This window comes from Sesamum indicum, linkage group LG9 (genome assembly GCF_000512975.1).
Source record: "Sesamum indicum cultivar Zhongzhi No. 13 linkage group LG9, S_indicum_v1.0, whole genome shotgun sequence".
Lineage (NCBI taxonomy): Eukaryota > Viridiplantae > Streptophyta > Magnoliopsida > Lamiales > Pedaliaceae > Sesamum > Sesamum indicum.
Genome location: NC_026153.1, coordinates 8,835,860 through 8,841,797, shown reverse-complemented (window position 1 = coordinate 8,841,797; position 5,938 = coordinate 8,835,860). Strand labels below are relative to the sequence as shown.

General features: G+C 27.2%; 1 protein-coding gene across 1 annotated transcript in view; it reads right to left on the bottom strand.

The window, feature by feature from the left end:
• Positions 1-354, bottom strand: part of LOC105171131 (aspartic proteinase-like protein 1) — a gene marked incomplete in the record, with an annotated part of 6,422 nt that extends 6,068 nt beyond the window's left edge. The window contains 1 exon segment of the mRNA XM_011092156.2: positions 29-354.

The window sequence follows — 5,938 nt, the reverse complement described above, 5'->3', positions numbered from 1 at the left end:
GCACCTCCCAAGAAAAGAGGAGATCAAAAAAAAAAAAAAAAAAAAACTCGAGACTGACCGGTGGAAGTGTATATATATGTATGTATGTATCTCACCACTGTATGTGCAGTTGGTAGGCCTACAGTGGAAGAGGGAAAAGTAAATGCTTGTATTCTGGTGAGAGGGATGGAAGAAGTGAAGAGAGATAAGGGTGCTAAATTGCGCCGGGGTGGCACAGAGAGAGAGAGAGAGGAGCGGTGAGTTGAGTTGCTTTTTGTGAGAAACGAGGAGTGAGGAAGAAGACGCAGAGCAGAGATCAGGAGACGCGCGTACTGCGCACCCTGGCGCACTCTAAGACGCTCCACCGAAAAAGGAAAGTGGTAGAAAATTTATTATACATTTTCATACATATATATATATAAATATATATAAAAAGATATATGATTTGACAATGAACAATATTTTTTGTCTTCTTACTACCCAACATCAAACATACTATACTTATTTTATATTATCTCCAAAAATAAATCCAAACATACACACTATTTCTAACTTATACTTATTTATTTTTGTTTTTCTCTCTTTATCTCAACAAAACACCTCAAAACAAGTTAAAAATAAAACCAAACATTATGATTGGGTTTGTTCGTTTACATGAATAGCAGCTCGCGACCAATTATCTCTTGGTCTGATGGTTGATCATAATATTAAAATTTCATGAGCAAATTTAAGGTATGGATCTGAACTTTATTAAACGTATAGGTATTTATCTCACTTTATGTTAAATTATTTGTTACTCAAAAAGATGAATAAGGGCTTCAGATGATTTAATTTTCAAATAAAATGCAACGGCCTAACTTAAAATTTTATATAATAATAAATACTTTTTATTATTAAAAAGTTATATATACTGCCAATGTGTATTAAAATTATGTGATCCTTAAATACAGAGTTGAAATTGTCAATTTGACTTTTATTGTATTTTTTTTTTATAAAAATAGGACGAGATAGAAAAAAATTAAAAAAAAAATATCTCACTTAATTCATAAAAAATTAAAAAATAAATAAAATCATAGTATATAATCTACAACACATTTTATGAATTCACCGTAAAATCAGAATATATTGATAATTTTTTTAAATAATAAAATTTCAGGAAAAATTCGATGTAATTTATCTTTATTTATTTTATTATTTTTCTTCCTCGAATTTTGATATTTTGAGATACTATCCAAACAAGTCCATACAAGAAAAAAGGCCACTCTTGAAAAATAAGGGTTTTAGGATAAAATTATATCAAATATTTTTTATGAATTCATATATTTTATAATATATTTTAAAATTTCATAAAGTATTATGTTTTATTTTTAAAAATAAATTAACCTTTCTGAAATATTTAGATGAAATAAGATAACAAAACTTATAAAATTTTTGTTTTTTTAAAAGAATTTATAAGCTTTTATTATTATTATTATTATTATTATTTATCTTACAAATTTCTTTTTCAAAAATAATTGCCAAGCACTTGTCAATATTTCAAAGAGGTTATAAGTTCACTCAAACACATTTTGAACAGACGAAGATTCGCCACAATTACAAATATACCCCTAATAAATAGGTCGGAGAACGTGCAAATGAATTAAAATTTAAATATTTTTACTCAAACCAAGTTAATCTCACACATAAATTTAAAAAATTGACAAACAAAACTTGTCGAAATAAAATAATTATATACACTAAATATAAACCCGCCAATACACTATATATAAATTGAACTCGATATTTGTCGGAGTAAGGATCATATAAGCCAGCCATCGCCAGTCCGTATCACATTCATATGCAAAACAACATCTAAAAAATGTAACCTAGTCTTTATTGGATTAAGTATTATACGTACGCCACTCCCAACTAATCATATATCTATATAAACTGACGAGCTATATGTCCTTAACGAGACTCGTGCTTGGCCACTGCGACCCCGCAACACTTCGTGCGTTATCATGAGGTTCCCACTTGGTTATTGCCACGCCAACCCATAATACATTTACATAAAGCGGCGGGTTTTATGCTTCTAATGAGGCTCAAACTCGTAAAAATTAGTGACGCTAAAAGTGTTCGTTTTGGTTATTCGAAGCAAAATGTTCAGCTTGATTTAATAAAAATCGAATTTATTTCGATTCGGTTCAGTTTTGTACAAATTAATCAAAAATTAAAAGAAATATAATACAATATCGTAAGATTACGATATTGTGTTAGTTAAAAAATATTTATAAATAATAATTACAATCATACATACATTAAGATATTTAAGATATATATTATATATACATATAAAAATTTGATATTTCGGAATAAAATATTGAAACTGAATTGAATATTAATTATTTTTTAAAAAATAATCTAATATTGTATTGAATTATTCATTCAGTATTCAATAAAAATAAAATTTTCGATTCCATCAGTTAATCAAAAATTGCACATCCCAAAATGAAACCAAAAAGGAAAAAGAAAAAAATAATTCTCGGGGGTGGGGTGGGGAGGGGGGGGGGGTGGGGGGGGGAGGGGGGAAAAGTTGGAATTAATTAGTGGGTGGGGCCTTATGGCCCTTTTGCCAATCTTTGTCTTGGTGGTTCATAGGTCGCCACATAAACCATCTGACCCTTTCACATAATTTCCGAAATATCTCAATAGGTACATAACTTTTAAGTAATATCTCACACATCCCTATCATACTTAAATATGATAAATGCATACATAAAAAAATGTGATAAATTATAATGAGCTCTACTGGCCTGTCTTAATTATAATTATTTTATTTTTGTTTGAAAAATTATAAATATCTCCTAATTTTAATTTTCGTCTAATAAATACTCCATCATAATAAAGTCCCCCTACAGTGGCTATTATTAGGCGATCGCTAGTTTTAGAGAAATATCTGTAATTTTTTAAATAATTTGAAGATATTTATAATTATAATAAATTTAAAAAAAATTCGTTGTAATTTACTTTAAAAAAAGAAAAAGAGAAAATTGAGAATGAGTTGAAGCCAAAACTTCGAGATCCGTTCCAAGACTCACATATGAGATGCAATGTAGGGCTAGCAGACGAGTTCAGCTCAGCCGGCTACTCGAGTTTTAGCTCGAACTCGATTTTTAGCTCGACCTCGAGTTCAATTATGTCTGTTCAGCTCGTGAGCTTTATCTTTTTTTTTTTAATATATTATAATTATTAATCAATATTATATATTTTATTTTGGATAATAATAAATCATGGTACTTTTATTTATATATTTAATCTTTATACAAAAATAAATTTAATCAACTTTATGTTGTGTTATACACATATAAACTTTATGTTATTTTAATTTATATTTATATTGTGTTATACTTTTTGGATATTGACAAGTAATTTACTTATGATTTTTTTATCTATTTCTGAATTTTATATTTATATCAAAATACATATTATGCATTATGCAATCTATTTTATTACTTATAAATTAATGTCAAAATTTTGTGATTTCTATTAATTAATCTAATAATAATAATATAATAATAATAGTGATGGTTGGATAATTTTTAATTATTTTTATTATTATTTTATTATATATATAATGAGATCAAAAAGTCTAATCAATAATTACGATATCTTAAAAAGATTGTGTCTGTTAGATCATATTAGACGATATGATTTAAAATCACGATTTTAAATTATTTAGTATTAATCTATTTTCTACAATTTTAAATTATTTAGCATAACTTTTTTGGTATATTTTACTGATTAGATTACTATTAAACTAATCAGTAATTTATATTTATAAATAAATTAAAATTTCATACTATATTTTGGTATATTTATAATATAGTATACATTATGCAATCTATTTTTTTTACTTATAAATTTATGCAAAAATTTGGTGATTCCCATGATTTAATCTAATGATAAAAAATAAATTAGTTGGAGCTCAAGCTCATTATAGGAGTTGAGCTCGAGCTCGAGCCAGAAACTCAAAATCGAGCTCAAGCTCGAGATCGCCAAAAAATATCAAGCTCGACTAGTTTATACCCCTAATCCAATATAGTGAATCCCAAATTGAACCAAAACTGCAAAAAGTCAAATTTGTAGGATAAAAAATATAATTTTTCCTTTTAATTATATCAGTCTTTCTATATCATTACTCCCATAAATCTTGTGCAATGGAATGCATTATAAAAAAAATACTTAACAAATCAATAAATTTGTTATATCCAACCATCAATAATTAGAATAAATTACAATGAGGCCCATAAATTTTGGCTTAATTACAAATATATTTTCGTTGTTTAAAAATTATGAATACTCTATGATTTTAACGGTCGTCTAACAAGTAGTTCAATGTGTTAGTTTTTGTTATGTTTTCATCCATTTTTTGTGGTGAACTGATCAAAATGCCCTTGACAACAATAAATTATAATTTTATTTATTTTTCAAATTTTTTATTGAACTAAGTGGATGATATTTTTTTAAAAAAAAATCAAATTCTTCCATCCACATCGTCTGATTTTTTTATAATTTTTTTTATTTTTTCAAAAAAAGCAGAGTTAACAATTTCAAACTCCATTCAACGATTAAATAATTTGATCAAATATCAAAAAAGTATTTATAATTTTTCAAATACGATAAGGTATTCATGATTATGTCAAATTTCAAAAGAATCCGTTGTAATTTATTATATATATTATTTAGGGGGGAAATGCAAGCAACCTTCTTATGATATCACAAATGAGCAAATTACCTCCTTATGAAAAAATAAATAGTGATTTACCTCTCTATATTTTTTTAAATACAATAATTTACCTCCCCCCGTGATTTTTAAAATGAAGCAATTTACTCCCCTGTATAAAGAGGTAAATTTGCTATATTTTTTTTCATAGAGGGATAATGTGCTCATTTTCAATATTACAGGGAGATAAATTGCTATTCTTTTTTTCGATAAATATAATTTTCCTAAATAGAAAAAGATATAGTACAACAATCATGAATCAAGTAGTGTTTCCTTCGACAGGCCAAGGGATACGCCACAATCTATAAAGTGCATGTGTACTAACAGAGCTAGTTAAGGTAATTTCAAGTATACGCTGTCTAACATTTTTCATAATTAAACTAGCTATAATATTCGAGTTCTACTCAATATGCTCGAGATAAATTGCTATTCATCCTATTATTTAGTGGTGGGGGTGGAGTATGAGAAAGAGCTTAATTGTGGTGAATAATATTGTGGAATGATGATTAGTGTGTGCTAATGTTTTATGCAAGAAGCATGCGTTGCTTTGATGCGAAGCATCACACATTATTTGAAACGTGCAAGCAAAACTGCAAGAACAACATCATTATCCCCCGCCCCCCCAATTAACTTTGGTAGCTCAACTGCACTAATCACTTCATTTACCACTTCTCATCTCATTGTTTTTTTTAAGTGAAAGCGAAGAACTCGATTATTTCTTGAATAAATTGATTACAATCACTAAAATAAAATATGGAAAAAATGCAAGTAACTCCCTTGTAATATCGTAAATAAGTAAATTACTCTCTTATGAAAAAACAAATAGCGATTTACCTTCCTGTATTTTTTAAATACAACAATTTATGTCCGTATATTTTTTAAAAGGGTTAAATCCATTTTGACCCCCTGTGATATAACAAAATATTAAAAACCACCTTATGAAATTTTTAATATCAAAAGTCACCCCTATGTTATCAATAAATAATCACACCGCCCCCTAGTCAATTTGAATATATTTTTTAGAAACAATGACTAAAATACCCTTCTAGTCAAACCGGTCAACTAGGCTTATTAATATATAATTATTTTAATTTATAATTTTTAATATTTATTTATAATACATATAATTGTAATTTATAAAAAAAATTAAAACATAACAATTATACCCCATCCCCCCCCCCCACAACACACCCTCTC